The sequence below is a fragment of the Antennarius striatus genome, chromosome 18, assembly GCF_040054535.1.
Source record: "Antennarius striatus isolate MH-2024 chromosome 18, ASM4005453v1, whole genome shotgun sequence".
Lineage (NCBI taxonomy): Eukaryota > Metazoa > Chordata > Actinopteri > Lophiiformes > Antennariidae > Antennarius > Antennarius striatus.
Genome location: NC_090793.1, coordinates 8806761 through 8823319, shown reverse-complemented (window position 1 = coordinate 8823319; position 16559 = coordinate 8806761). Strand labels below are relative to the sequence as shown.

Here is a 16559-nt window from a genome sequence, read left to right as displayed (position 1 = left end):
CTATGCCTTTCTGTAGGCTCATGGCCTCACACTTTCAGCCTAAAGTTGACAGAAAGGAGGCCTTTTAATACCAATCTACACAAGCCAAACAGAAATATCTTTGCTATTGCAATTTAAATCGAGGTCTTGTCATTCACTGTCCTGCTCTTACTTTAGTCAGAGTAAATATGAGTTACTGTGTTGCAGTTATTTATTCTCAAAACACATCACACTCCGTCCTGTCTGAATTTTGATATTTCTGTGTGGAAGCACATATTATTTAAAAAAGGTATCAGTCATTGCACTTGATATGCTTCCCTCTTCTGGTGAAAATTGGGTAAGACAGCGAGCTGATAGTATCTCGGACGGAGACGTCATGTTCAACTGTCACAACTCTGTTTTTTTGTTTTTACTGTGGTTGCTCTGGATTATGCAGCTTGATCAAGTGATAAAAGTAGTCTTCGTAGTGCATGTGACTGACCACTTGACCCCCATGAAACAACCACAAGCTAACAGCTAACAGCTGAATACAATAAAAAGCCAATTGCTGTATCTTTTTATTGTATTCAGCTTTTCAGCACATCCATCAATGCAAAATAAACAGGGCAGTCAGAGACTTCAACATCCTGTGACACCCCGGAATTAAAATTTTTACCCTGACTTACTTGCATAGATCAAAGATCAAAGCTAGTGCTTTGACCTACTTTCATACATCAGAGCACTACCTTTGATCTATGGTCTTAAACACACTGGCCTTCTCCCTCATCTTTCTATCTTACCCTTAGTGCACAAAAGTTGAAATTTGACCTTGACCTGGGTTTGTCAAGGTCAAGGTCATCATCTCATTTTCATCCCCTTTGCCACGTGAGTAATGTGCTTTTTCATCTTTCTAGCTGCAGTGGTCCCAAAGATATTTTTGGACTAACAGACGGACTAACAGATGGACGATGAACATGACAATTACAATACATCACCGCTTTGAAGCGGGATGTAAAAACTTGACTCATCAATCACTTATTTTTCTGAACTTTATTAATGGGGAAATGGGGAAATTCTTTATACACTCGATAAACTCACATACAGGCCTGTGTTTACAGAGCACACACAGACACACACACACAAAGGGCCTACTGTCATGCAAGTAAATAATAAGAACCAATTTGGGGGTGTCGCAACATCCCCCGACACCCCTGAATTAAAAATTTTACCCTGACCCACTTGAATAGGTCAAAGATCAAAGCTAGTGCTCTGACCTATTTTCATAGATCAAAGCAGTAGCTTTGATCTATGGTCTTACACTGGTCTTTTCCCTCGTCTTATCCAGTTCTTGAGTGCATAAAAGTTAAAATTTGACCTTGACCTAGTTTTTTCAAGGTCAAGGTCATCTCATTTTCGTCCCCTTTGCTGCACGAGAAATCTGCTTTTTGTTTTCATCTTTCTGTCTGCAACGGTTATGACGAACGGACTAACGAACTAACGGACTAACGGTAAAACGGACGCTGACAATTACAACATCACCGCTTTGATGTGGGATGTAAAAAAATGGTCGTGATGAGCAGCCACATAACATCACCCTCGTAGCAGCTTGTGGGATTTGGTGTCTTACACAAGGGGACCTCGGCAGTGCTCAGGAGGTGAACTGACACCTCTAAAGCTACCAGTTCATCCTGGACTTGAACCGGCCACCCTCTGGTCCCCAAGCCAAATCCTTATGGACTGAACTACTGCTATTTCTTCATTTTTCATATATTTCACATCAAATCAATGCAAAATACAAATACATTTCTTTCTTGCTGAGGAAGACACAAACATTTCTCATCGTGCTTCTATTTGTAATTGTTTGTAACTTTCTTCAGATGCTTAACCATGATTCTAATGACTAAGATTGACAATCATGTCAATCTCTGAGGACTTGTGGGAGATTTAGCAAAACACAAAACTGTGAGAACAGAACACAACTTTTGACCTGATTCTGATTGTGTCCCTACTTCCCCAATGTTTATTTTAAGTAATAGTTTTCTTAAATGAGTTTACCCATCAACGAAATAAATATAAGTTGTAGGAGGAAATGTTATTCACCCCTTAGAATTGAAATAATAAAGAAACAAAAAACAAAGAACTTGTGAAACTGTAGTAATAGCTGGTTACAGCTGGACTACACAAACCCAGGCCTGAGTCATACTACTGTATGTACTGTACTAATACCCTGTTCATCAAATCAACCATTATCAGAAGAATGAAGCTGAATAGTAGGATTCACCAATGACACAGTGTTAAAAGTCATTTCTAAGTCTCTGGGACTCCACAGATGCACCACGAGACACATTAATTAAAAATAGAGAAGACTAGGAACAAGAGTGAACCTTGTCAGGAGTGCACACCTTCTAAAATTATGCCAAGGTGTGGTGATGATTCATTGAAAAGAGATCCAAAGAAAAGATCCAAGGAACTGTGGTTCCACCTTTAAGTCACATTCTGTTAACCCTCAGAGTCTCAGAACTAAAAGAAAATTATACCACACTGCTACAAAAGATTAGTCCCCCTCCACAAGGAAGCTTCAAACTGTGAGATTGCTGATTACAGAAGCTATACCTGTCATCTATTGAAGATACTACATAGACTGGACTTAGGTTGTTATCACTTATTATGGTGAACTGTCAACTTAGCTTTTTCTTCATCCCTCAAAGGATTGTCTTCATTAAAAAACAAAAATGACATGACATTTTTATGCTTTCTGTTAACACAGGACACTCATAGGAAGGGTGGCAATTTGCTTTCTTTTAAATAAGCAGAGAATATGTGGCCAATCATGAACAGACAAAAAAAATCAGTATTTCATGGCTATGGCCAAACCAAAAACATATATTTTGATGGCAAATGAACATCAGACTACACAGAATTAGGACATGTTTGTGTGTGTGTGTGTGTGTGTGTGTGTGTGTGTGTGTGTGTGTGTGTGTGTGTGTGTGTGTGTGTGTGTTTTAAATTATTTTGGTTCACCGTTTAACATTATAACAGAAAAATGCTGTCCCACTTCTCATAAAACTTGGTGGAAACCTATGGCATACTGTGGGTAATATATCACCTAAATGTTGGTTATATTGTATACAGTATTTACACATATACAAATATACAGTATGTGTATATTATCAATCGATCGATCGACTGAGACACAGCTCTGACACCTTGCTGGAAAAGACCTCTAACATAGTAAAATATGTGTCTAAGAATAAGAAAGCTTGAACAAATGTCAAACATTTTTAATTTGGTGATTAATATAAAAAGAAATTCTTCTTAACAAAAACAGGAAAAGGGACTATATCCTTGGAGTACCTTTGTAATTGTAGAATCTGGACGTATTTCATCAGTTTTGTTCAGAAATACTCTTTTGCTTTTGATTTATAATGTTGTTTTAAGTTTCTCTCAGCAGAGGGCGCAGTTGATCAAATCTTTGCAGCTTTCAGTTGAATCTGACTGGCATGCAGAGCTTATTTTAGGTGGCAGCAGCTTTGGCGGCAGCTTAAAGAAAAAAAATGAATCAGGAAGTCAGAAGAAATAATGGTGTTTGTTTTAAACGTGTTAAAGCTAAAAAAAAAGAAAAGAAAAGCTGAAAATGCGGCTCCAGATCATGATGCAACATTAGCCTTCATAATGTTTTGCACAGCGACGTACCTTCTGATTGGTCTGACCTCACTGATTAGATCAGGAAGTTTGCCGTTTCTGGTGTCTGGTAGCAATATAATAAGAGCAGCAGTTCCAATACTGATTGTTCCAAAAACAATGTTTGGCAGCATCTTGCTGTAGACACCTGGACACATAATTTTTAGAGTGAGGTTTGAAAAGAGGTCAAATTACTGTAATGGAAGTCAGTGGTCGATCACCTTAAGGTGACAAATGTTTTGTGAGGAACACATTAGAAACCAAACTTAACCAAAACAATTATGAAAGGAAGAAAGATTACTTTTTTAAAAATTCATTTTTATTAAAAACAGAATTACAGTATTTTACTGATTATTACAGTCTCAAAATGATTCAACATCTGAATTGCAACCCTTAAAAGAAATGCAGACTTACTTCAACAGTAGATTCCTAAAATTTTCTTCTGATGAGGCCCAAAGTTTCCTGAATTTAAAGATTAACACCAACGCTAATTCCAATACTGTACACTCAAAATTGTCTAGGTGAGCTATTTTTGAAATATTTTGCTGTTGAGTAATGAAGTAAACCTGGAATGCTTATTACCTTTAGTTCAGTGGTATGTCTGGAGACAAAAAATGACATACATGCTAAGAATGTGCTAACGCCTACGGTGACAATGGGATTGACTAGAGCGCTGTTAAGGGATAGGGCTATTATCTAAAGAGAGCTTCATTATCATTTATGTTGAAATGATTGCACTCTGTGTGCACAGAGGTATGCTGTACGTAGCACTGATATCTGTCTGTTTGCCTGTGTCTGTTAGTCTTGGTCTTTAGAAAGGCCCTCTCCAATACCAGAGCAGCCTATTGCTAAACACTACGAGAATATTCTCCTCTTGCCTTCTACTGATATCAATTTTCTTCAAACACCATAAATTTAGACACAGATCCAACGTATGACTGGACTGCTTCTTCCCCATCGAACATTAAATAACTTCTAATATTTCTTCATTCTAAACCAGTGGTCTGCAAACTAAGGCCCATGAGCCATATGAGGCCCGCCTCTATATTTGGCACTGCCCCCTGAACAGTACCAGAAAAATGCACCTTGCATTTTTATCAGACTTGACAGACATGCTGAACAGCCTTAACTTGCAGCTACAAGGGGAAATTCATTTGTGACATGTATTCTCATATAAAAGCATTTGAGATGAAACTAGCGCTGGTTTTGGAAGAAGTGAAAAAGCACAACTTCATCCATTTCCCTGCTACCCAAAACCTCTCTGCAGAGAACCCAGCTGTCCCATTCCCAGCAGAAAGATGTGTGGAAGAACTGGAAATGCTGAAGGCGGAGTTCAGTGTGCGATTCCATGAACTACATGCTAATGCAAAAGAAATCTGTTTTCAAATAATGTCAGTATACCTATATAAACTTATGGTTATTATACCTCTTCTTGAAAAGCCCAATCTTGACCCAGAGGTCCAAGCTAATTAAAGACTTAAAACTAATAATCCCTTCTGCTTAAAAATTCAAGAGATACTATTGCTATTCCATTTTGTGACTTTTTGCATAACAACAACTTATTTGAGGATTTCTCGGCAGGCTTAGAGATTTTCATAGCTTATCATGTCACAGAGACAGTGCTGGACAGAGTTATGAATCACCTCCCAATTAACTCAGATGAGGAAGTCTGGGCTCATCATAATCGAAATGAGAGCTGCATTTTACAACGCTGACCATCCGATTTTACCACAAAACTTGAATAGTTAAGTAGCATTAAAGAAATTTGCACTGCTCTGGATAAAGTTGCATGGAGGCATGACTAGTTGTGTTTACTGTGAAGCATTACAGAAGTTCTTCGACACTGGAGGTCTGCGTTGCAACAATACAATAATACGTAGAACAAACCAAACACTTACCCATGTGGATGATGTAGGGACACGTAATGTTGCTTATGTGTGCAGCTGCAGAGGTGATCCCTATGCCCATGTTCCTGACCACAGTGGGCATGAGCTCAGCTGTAAACATTGCAATCATGCCGTAAGCTCCACTACTGCCCATTCTTCCCAGCAAGGCAAACACCAGACCCACTATAGGCCTATCTGAGAAAAATAAATGTGATGATTAAAAAAGGCAGGTACAGCTGTACAAATACATCATGTGTTGTACTCCTTTCAGAGATTCCTGCTTCAGCAAAGTTGTACTTAGAGGATAGACCTTCAGGAACCAGCAGGGTGACCAGTAGCATGATGCCACAGAACATCATTGCGGTGGAAAAAAGAGTGGGTCGAGGCACACGGTTGATCACCAGCCACAGGACTACACACATCACTAGGTCTATAGCTGCTGAGAAAAAGCAGTTGAGGTAGGGATTTCCATTCAAGTTACTGGTATTGAGAGAGAGACCATAGTAGACTATGGAGCTGGACATCCTGCAGAAAAACATAAAAGCAAGCACGAATGAAGATGGAGAGTGGATTGAAACAATATGGGGATCTCCAAAATGTTTTACTTAAAAGGTGCTATATTTTTCCCACAGCAATACAATTTAGTGAATTCACTCGGAAGAAGCTCACGCTAAAAGTTTTTTTGGTACAATTCCATCTATTCATCTTCTTGTTGACGAACAAGAAGATTAATGCACAGACTTTGTAAGAACACACAAAGTCCATACAGAAAGGAATCAAACTAGGAACATTGTGGCTCTGAGACAACAGTGCTACCTAATGCACCACTGTGCCTCCCTTTCATTCCAAATTTAAAAGTACTTTAATCAATGGGTTTTATCATTTTTCAGGGTTTTTTTTCAACTTTTGACAGCATTAGTAAGTGTAGATTTATTCCAAATCATTGTTTTCAAGAATAATATGGATGTTAGCTGACAGCATGTTTTTCATAACTGTAATGATCTAAGCCAAAGCCTATCAAAACATAGGGTTTGGCTAAAAAAAACAGTCGGTAATCTGGCAAAAACTGGGATGCTTTGTTATCTGCTAAGCATTTCTTCATATTTAGAAATAAATATGTTATATAGCATGAAGTGTGTGAAAGTAAAACACAGAAATGTTGACACATTACCACATGAAAACATTTAGAATTGTGATATTCCTCATGTTTGGGTTGCGTATCAGGTCCATGTAAGTGTACGTCCACTTCTGTTCACATTTATTTTCCTGTATTAGACGTGCATGAAAAGAAAAGGAACGATGACAATGCGTAACCACTTGACAAAAACAAAATGTGCTTACTACACTACATTTCATTCAATAAGTTCCACAGCCTGAAAAGTAAATATAAATAATAAATACCATTAGCTCCAAAGACTCGCCAGTCCTAAATATGACCTCAGGGGCAGGGACTCGGTTCATTTCAGCAGCTTTACATATGACCAGCTCAGCCTCCTCCACCCGGCCTTTCTGCAAAAGCCAACGTGGAGACTCAGGAATCACCCTGAATAGAGGTAAAGAGAGGTTGATCATAGATCAGCATTTAGCCTGTGACTCACCTTTAATACTCAGACAGGCCACATACACTTGAGAAACTGCAGATATGATGAAACTAGTTTAGCAAAAAAAAAAACGCAACAGAGTTGAAGAAATGTTGACTCATAAAAAAACTATTTGACTGAACAGGAAAGTCCCACTGTCATGAATGGTAATACAAGTTTGCTCTTTATAAATGACTTTCATATTTTTAAAAGTATTGGATTTGGAATTTATTAAGTTTTATGGTTCTGTAATGAGTCAGTGTCTGTAGGCTCTTAGTCATTGAGGTTGAGGGAAATCAAGAAAAGTAAAATAGAATCAACTGTTCTTGCTTTAGGTTGTTTAAAATAGAATCAACTGTTCTTGCTTTAGGTTATGCAGGACCAGAACAGAGGTTGGAGGGGTGCAGAGAGCCAACGACCTGAAAGACTTCTTCAATAGGTTCAACCAGGCCCCCCTGCAGCACCCCCTATCACCCTCCACCCTCACGACCTCAGCAGCAGCTCACCAGCCTCACCCCTATCCCATGGCCTCCTTCCCCCCACAACAGCAGCAAAGTGGCCCCTCTCCACAGCTTACTCCCATTTTCACGGCAGACCAGGTAAGAGGAGGACTGAGGAAGCCTAGGCCCCTAAAAGCAGCAGGACCGGATGGGGTGAGCCCCCATCTACACAAGGCCTGCATGCTGAACTCGGGGAGCCGCTACAATGGGTCTTCAACCTGAGCCTGCATCTCAGGAAGGTGCCCACCCTCTGGAAGACATCGTGCATCATTCCAGTTCCCAAAAATAACTGGCCCAGCAAGCTGAACGACTTCCGACCGGTGGTGCTCACATCGCATCTGATAAAGACTCTGGAGCGGCTCTTCCTCAATCTCCTCAGGCCTCAGGTGAAACATGCTGAGGACTCTTTACAGTTTGCCTACCGGGAAAAGGTCAGCGTGGACGACACCATCCTCCACATTCTACACCGAGCCCATTTGCATCTGGACAAGGAAAACGGCACTGTGAGGACCCTTTTTCTAGATTTTTCAAGTGCCTTTAACACCATCCAGCCCTGTATCCTACAGGAAAAACTCCTACAAATGTGAGTGAACCCCGCCCTGGTTGATTGGATCCAAGACTACCTCACAGACAGACCACAGGCTAAAGGATGCCACGTCTGATACTGTGGTAAGCTGCATCGGTGCTCCACAGGGGACTGTCTTGTCCCCAATCCTCTTCTCCCAGTACACAGAGGACTTCTGCTACAACTCAGAACTGTGTCACATCCAGAAGTACAGAGATGACACAGCTATCGTGGGAAGTATCAGGGACAATGAGGAGGAGGAGTATAGATGTGAAGGACTTTATTGACTGGTGTCACAGCAACAGCCTGCAGCTCAACATCTCCAAAATTAAAGAGCTGGTCATTGACTTCGGGAGGGACCGACCCCAACCTAGACCAGTTCTGATAGGAATGGAGGAGGTGGAGATTGTGCAGACCTATAAATATCTTGGGCTGTGGCTGGACAACAAGCTGGACTGGACCAGTAACACGAGGCAGCTGTACAAGAAAGCACAGAGCAGGATGTACTTTCTGAGGAGGATGAGGGCATTCAACATCTGCAGGAAGGTCTGTTCCAAGACAACAATTCCTCGGTCTTTTTCATCCATGTCTTTCTGCATTTTCTTCATTTCGTCCTTCATTTCTTCCATGGCGTCTAGCAGCGGTTTTAGCTTTTCTTCCAACTTTTTATCAAAGTCACTCCCTAACTTATCAAAGTTGCTCTTTAACTCACTCTTTAATTCTTTCATAGAGACCATCTGGACTTTAGTATCCTCCGATTTTCCTTTTCCTTTCGTCATTTTGCAGAGAATAAGTTAGAGTCAGTCTGGGTATGAGTTAGAGAGATTGCGACAACATTAATGTATTATGTATTTCTCCCCCGAGACCTGCCACCTTATCGTGGTGGGGGAGTTTGAGTGCCCGAATGATCCCAGGAGTTATGTTGTCAGGGGCTTTATGCTCCTGCTGGGGTCTCCCTTGGCAAACAAGTCCTGGGTGATGGGCCAGACTAAGAGCAGTAGCAAAACCCTTATGACAAGTGAAATGTCAAGGACTGTGACGTCACCCAGTGTGGCACAACAGGGGCCCCACCCTGGAGCCAGGCCTGGGGTTGGGGCTCGTATGTGAACGTCTGGTGGCCCACGACGTCCTTTTGGGGCCCGAAAAGAACAACGTGGGCCCAGCCTCCAGTGGACCCACCACCTGCCGAGGAAACCATAGGGGATGGGTGCAGTGTGGATTTGTTGGCAGTTGTCAGCATGGGGCTCGACAACTCACCCCTAGAGAAAGAGTCTAGCTGTAGGGACATGGTATGTCACCTCACTGGGAGAAAGGAGCCGGAACTTGTGAGGGAGGTTAAGAGTTACCAACTAGATATAGTCAGACTCACCACCACCCAAAACTTGGGCTCTGGAACCCAAACCCTCGATAGGGGCTGTACTTTCCATTTTTCTGGTGTTGCCCAATGTCAGAGGCGGCAGGCTGGTGTGGGCTTGCTTATAGCCCTACAGCTCAGCCGTCATATGTTGGAGTTCACCCTGGTGAATGAGAGGGTCACGTACCTGCACCTTTGGGTTGGGGACAGGTGTCTCACTGTTGTTTCGGCCTACGGGCCAAACGGCAGTGCGAAATACCTGGCCTTCTTGGAGTCCCTGGGAGGGGTGCTGAATATTGCTCTAACTGGGGACTCCATTGTTCTTTTTGGAGACTTCAACGGTCACGTGAGGAATGACAGTGAGACCTGGAAAGGAGTGGTTGGAATGAATGGCCTCCTCGATCTGAACACGAGTGGTGTTCTGTGACTGGACTTCTGCGCTAGTCACAGTTTGTCCATAACGAACATCTTGTTCAACCACAGGGTTCTCGATAAGTGCACATGGCACCATGACGCCCGAGGTCGATGATCGAAATTGTCGTCCTATCATCAGACCTCCAACCGTGTGTCTTGGACATTTGGGTGAAGAGAGGGGCAGAGCTGTGAACCGATCACCACCTGGTGATGAGCTGGATCCACTGGCAGAGCAGAGGGCTGGACAGACTCAGCAGGCCCAAATGAGTTTTGAGAGTCTGTTGGAAATGTCTGGCAGAACCCTCTGTCAGTGAGGTCTTCAACTCCTACCTTCAACTCCAGGAGGCTGTGGACTTTAAGACAGAGTGGAAAAGTGTTTCCACCTCCATTGTCGAATGGTTGCTTGGAGCTGTGGTCGCAAGGTCTCTGGTGCCTGTCGCGGAGGTAACCCCCGAACCAGGTGGTGGACACTGGAAGTAAGGGATGCCGTCAAGCTGAAGAAGGAGTCCTACCAAATCTTGCTGAATTGTGGGAGGCAGCTGACAGGTGCAAGCAGACCAGGCGTACTGTAGCTCGAGTAGTCCTGGAGGCTAAAACTCAGGTCTGGGAGGAGTTTGGGGTGGCAATGGAGGAGGACTATCGGGAAACCTGGAAGAAATTCTGTATTGGCATCCCTGCTGCGGTTGTTGCCCCCGCGACACAGCCCCGGATAAGCGGTTGAAAATGGATGAATGGATATTATTATATTATTTTTTTATTATGAAAATAAATCAAGCCATTGAAAAAAGAATTTGTTTCATGCATCATTTCAAATTACTATTGATATAAGTTTCAAATAAAAACAAAGAGAAATACGAGTATACAAAGATACAGGTGACTGGGATAGACCAATGACATTTCTGAGGGGAAGGCTTACCACCACATAGGAAGGGAGTGGTGGAATGGCAGAAGCAACCAGCAGCATCCTCCAGCCTCGAATGAAGTAGGCTAAGAATGGCAACAAGGCATAACCAATTCCAAAACCTCCAGAATGGCCCAACAGACTGAAGGTCACTCTGGAAGATGTCCTTAGGATCTCAGACCCTGTTCCAGAATAGAATGAAGAGCACAACATTAAGGTGTCAGAGAACATGAGAGTAATTAAAAAATTGGTCTACAGAGTCATAAAGAACCTGTTACCATTCAGCTGCGTTACACAGCTTGTCTGTGGGGAAAATGTAAAACTGCTACAAGAAAAGAAAGATGCTTCACATCAAGAGGATATTGGACGAAGGAGAAAATTATGTACAGCCTTTCTCACCCAGTATGAGTGATATGTTGTAAAGGGCTGTTTGACCAAGTCCTCTAACAAAGTTGAAGATACAAAACATAACCCAGCTGATGGAGGCCGCCTGGATCAATGAAGCGACTGCCAGTAAGAGCATAATGGAGAAATACTGTATATTGTCTTTCTGCCAAATCTGTAAGACAAAGAAACATGAAAATAGTTGAACGTCTGCAATCAGTGAAGTTTAATGTTCCTGCTTGATGGTCATTCACAATCAGCTTTTTATTGCTGCTGATAATGCCAGCACCACACATCACTGAAAACCATGAAACACCAGTTAAACACCAAAATTAATATCCCCTTTCATCCAGTATTGTACATACATCTGTAATGTTATCGCTTATAAGGCTGTGAAATGGATATCATACAATTTAACTTTAAGTTTAGTGTTAACTGACTCTGGAGATGTATGTACGCAGTGGAAGCCCGCGCTTCCACTGCGGAAGCACCACAGGCGGAACATGCGGAAGCAGAAGCGGGGCAAGCACGGAGGCATCCGGGCTAGGCAAGCTGCTAGCTCTCACCGGCCGGCTTTTCCAACCATCACACTCGCTGGACAATAAACTAGACTAAATCCGCCTGCTCTGATTGTCAACTAAGTCTGTGGATGAGTGTTGTGTCTTTGTATTTGTGGAAACATGGCTCACTGACAGCATCCCGGACTGTGCCATTCAGCTGGAACCGCTAATGTGCTACCGGGCTGACAGAGCGCTCGTCGAGGGGGGGAAGACCCACAGCGGGGGACTCTGTGTTTACATCAGGGATGCTTGGTGCCACAACGCTGCTGTGGTTTGCACACACTGCTGTCCTCGGGTGGAGCTTATGATTATCTGATGCCGGCCATTCTACCTGCCCAGGGAGTTTTCTGCCATATTGCTGGTGGCAGTATACATCCCTCCCACCTCCAGCAACAACAGGAGTGAGGCACTGAATGAACTCTACCATCTTATCAGTGAGCAGCAGACAGCCCACCCAGATGCCTTCCTCATTCTGGCGTGGGACTTTAACCATGCAAACTCCAAGAGTGTGTTTCCAAAATTACATAGACATATCAACTTTGTCAGCAGAGGAGCTAACATCCTGGACAATGTCTACACAACACATAAAGATGCCTACAAGGCTCGTGCCCTCCCCCACCTTGGGGCGTCAGACCACACCACTGTTATGCTAACTTCGGCATACAGACTGCTTGTTAGAGGCTCAAGGACAGTTTCTTTCACCAGGCGGTCAGGAGGCTCAACTCCGTCCCTGCTCTGCCCCCCGCCATAGCCTTGAACTCTACCCTCACACTGCCCTGCCCTCCCCCCAGCACCTGACTACCTGTCTCTCTCTCCCCCATCAACTCAGGGACTACACAAACAGGGACTGTTTTGTCTAATAGTTCATGCTGTACTGTCTGATGTACTGTCTGTGTTGTACTGCCCGTGTTGCCCTGCCTGTGTTGTCCTGCCAGTGTTGTCCTGCCTGTGTTGTACTGCCTGTTGTACGGCTTGTGTTGTCCTGCCTGTGTTGCCCTGCCTGTGTTGGCCTGCCTGTGTTGCACTACCTGTGTTGTACTGCCTGTTGTACTGCCTGTTTACCATGGGTCAGAGAGGACTGCAATTTCATCTGTGCTGTATGTCGTGCATATATGAACACTTGACAGTAAAGCTAACTGAAACTTTGACTACATGGTAGCTGAATCAACTGATTTTTGGTCATAATAATGATTAAAAAAAAGTTTGAGACACTTGGGGACTTTTGGTCTTTATTTGGAAAGACACATGGTCATTATGCCTCACTACTACTACATGTTGGGCTATCTCAGGGCATCTTTGTACCATCTGCACCTCGGCTCCTGTCTGCTGTGGTAGGCCACTATCTCTGTGGATCTGGTGCTTGGAACCTCCTCTGGCGTACCCCTTACCCACCTGCTACTCTTACTGTGTCAGAGTCTGATCTCTTAAAGCCTGTAAACAAGCTCATACAGTAATGTTACCATCCACAAGCTGTCCCCTCTCTCATTTGACTCACCACCACCTCATCGTGCAGTGAATGACTTCAATACAGATACACATCTCCTTCCTCATTGTCAAACACACACTGCCTGTGGAACGTTTGTTTTTGCTTTCCGAGTCAGATATATGATCATACCAGTAAAAATTAATGGCTGGAAATTTTTAAGCCACTTATACCTATGTGTTATGAATGTAGCCGCAAGAGGACACAAGCCAGTCTCTTATTGTGCCGGGCCCAAGCCCGGATAAATACAGAGGGTTGCGTCAGGAAGGGCATCTGGCGTAAAACTTTTGCCAAATCAAAGATGCGAATCAAACCTATGATGAGGAAGTCTGGAGTGGCAGAGAAGTATGTTAGAGCAGTGCAGGACATGAATGAGGACTGTAAGACAGTGGTGAGGTGTGCTGTAGGTGTGACAGAGGAGTTCAAGGTGGAGGGGGGATCAGGGATCAGCTCTGAGCCCCTTCTTGTTCGCTATGGTGATGGACAGGCTGACAGACGAGGTTAGACAGGAATCTCCATGGACTATGATGTTTGCAGATGACATTGTGATCTGTAGTGAGAGCAGGGAACAGGTGGAGGAGAAGCTAGAGAGCTGGAGGTTTGTCCTGGAAAGGAGAGGAATGAAGGAAGGACTTACGTGTTATGACATGTTTGTTCATGACACTGTAGACTGCAGTGTGGCATGCACATGCAAATCTTCCCTGCCAACTCACAAACAATCTTCAAACAAAGTAATTAGTTTCCCCTTAAGCATCTGTCAACAACCAACCACTACATCAGGTTATGTTCATGACTATCCAGAACACATACAGGCATGTATGTGTATGTACTCTTACGGTATGCAGGGAGACACACCCAGTTTGTTGATGTAAAAAAGGGCATGCAGCCAGACCACCTTCATACACCAGTCCTGCTTATACATTTTACTTATAGTGTCAGCCTATTTTATACTATTGCATACACAGTGTATTAGCATTCTCAAGAAAAATAAAAGGTTTCAATAAAAACATGCTGTTAAATGCTAAACTTTTCACAGTGTGGTACCACCACACTCACCGGTCTGAGAGGTGGCCACAGATGAAGTTTCCAATCAGGACTCCAAGAAAGTAAAAGACAGTGGCACAAGGGACCTTCCATGCATTTTCACACACTAGATCCCACTGTGAGCAACAGGAGAGAGCATACATTTAGAGTACAGTGAGACAATACTGGGAAAAATTACACTGAAATCTAAATGAAATCACTAAAAAGTATGAAAGGGAGAGTCTAAGTTAAAATATCAGCTAAATGAAGTTACCTCTGAAACAATAGTAGAGGTGTATCTCTCGGTGCTGTAGACCCATCCATCCAGACACTGCTCTGTGTAATTGCTGATTTCCTTTGTTTCCTTCCAGCTGTCATTCAGTTTGTATCGTGAACAGCTGTCTGGTCCGATGCTGCTGCTGTTGTAAGTGGAGTTGATTGACTCTTTGCAGTGATGTTCTGGTGTATCCGAAACTAAAAACAACTAGCATTGGTATATACCCAGTTGGAATCGTAGACAAGGTGAGCATGACGATGATTAAATTTTGAAAAAATCCAAAGTTGCCAAGAAAAGATGTGACGTCTTCAAAGTCTTCATTTTTTGCATTGGACATTGTTTCTAAACTAAACACCCTCACCTAGAGGATGTTTTTTGCGCAATGACAGGAGAGAAATGAAGAACTTGCTGATCTCGTTACAAAAAAAACCCAACTTCAGACTAGACAGCACGGTGGTGCAGCACATTGCGTTCTTGTCTCACGGCAGGAAGTTTCTGGATTTGTTTCCCTTCAGATTCACCTGTTCATTCACATTAATTCTTTTGGCTCCCTCTACAGCAGGGGTGTCAATCTTATTTTCACCGAGGGCCACATAAGCATAATGGCTGTCCTCAAAGGGCCAGATGTAACTTATAAATATAATTAAATGTAACTCGATGTAATGTAACATTAATGTAATTAATCTTGAACGTGAAATAACCAAATTTATTGCTTCTTCAAGTTACAAACATTACAGTTGCACAGAAAAAATATATTTGCTTGTTGCTCTGTTATAGCATAAATCCTTTTAATTTGTCAGGTCATGAAACTCACATAACTCCATCAATTAAGATTCAAACTATCCAAATGAATAAGGAAATGGAATATGGAATCAACTAAAAACAACAAAATAAAGGTTGACTTGTTCTCAACTAAATTGGTCAGGTTTTTAGGTTAGTTTTTGATGAGGAGATGCTGCCTGTCCATGAACATACCAAGTGGATCCCCCCGCTACCGTCCAAGATGCTCGGTTATGTCACACAACACAGCAAAGTCACACAGCCACTTTGGATCTGACAGTTCAGACAAAGGTTTTCCTTTACTCTGCATAAAAAGAGCAATGTCTTCTCTATAAGCTAAAAAAAAAAAATCGTTTGAGGACTTTGCTCCTACCAAGCCATCGCACTTCTCCCCATGCTCCGTGCTCATCTCCTGCAAAAAAGCTGCAACTGATGGTGACCCAGGCTACGCGCACGAATGAAGTTCACTGTTTTCATGACCGTGGTCATGATGTCACAGTGACATGTGGCCGTGCCTCACCTGCCGTCATGAAAGAAAAAAAAAAAAATGGAAGAAATAAATTAAATGATTATATTTATCCAGTGATGTGTAATATAAAGTTCTTTTCTGTTTAACGTCGCCAATTTTAGGTTATTTTTACTCAAAATCGCTGAATTTTCACATTTACCACTGAAATACTGAAAAGAGACCTGAGGTGAGGCACCAGCCAGCTGAGCCTCACCATGGATTGCACAACGGCTCGACTAGCTGTACTGGCATGCTATACGGTGAGACCGCTGTATGTCGCTCTCTATGTCGCTACTAAAATGTTCAAAGATGTTTGCTCTATTAACTAAATTCCAATAATTTTGTTACAATATGATTGTAGTTCCTGTATGGGTTGTCCGGAGGACACATTTGAATGTAACACTGCTGTGAACAGAGATGCAGTGGAGCGCACATGTTGTAACCCGGCTGTTCAATAAAGATTACAAGTAAGCATGGATATTGCTTTAACCGTCCATTCTGTATAGCTTAGTGTTAGGACAAACAGAACAGAATGAAACAAATTTAGCTAATGTATATAATGCACAGTGTTTTTTGATCAACAACTGTATGTCTGTAACGTCTTTCTTGAGTTGAGCGGTCCTGAAACGGCTGGGAAAAGGCGCAAAGTGAGGAACGATGCTGTCCTGCCTCATCGGTAGGGGGCACTGATGATTCCAGAAATTC

General features: G+C 42.7%; 1 pseudogene; it reads right to left on the bottom strand.

Annotated features, from left to right (window-relative positions):
• Positions 1-3328: 3328 nt before the first annotated feature.
• LOC137612463 (solute carrier family 22 member 4-like) lies at positions 3329-14903 on the bottom strand (annotated as a pseudogene).
• Positions 14904-16559: the final 1656 nt, after the last annotated feature.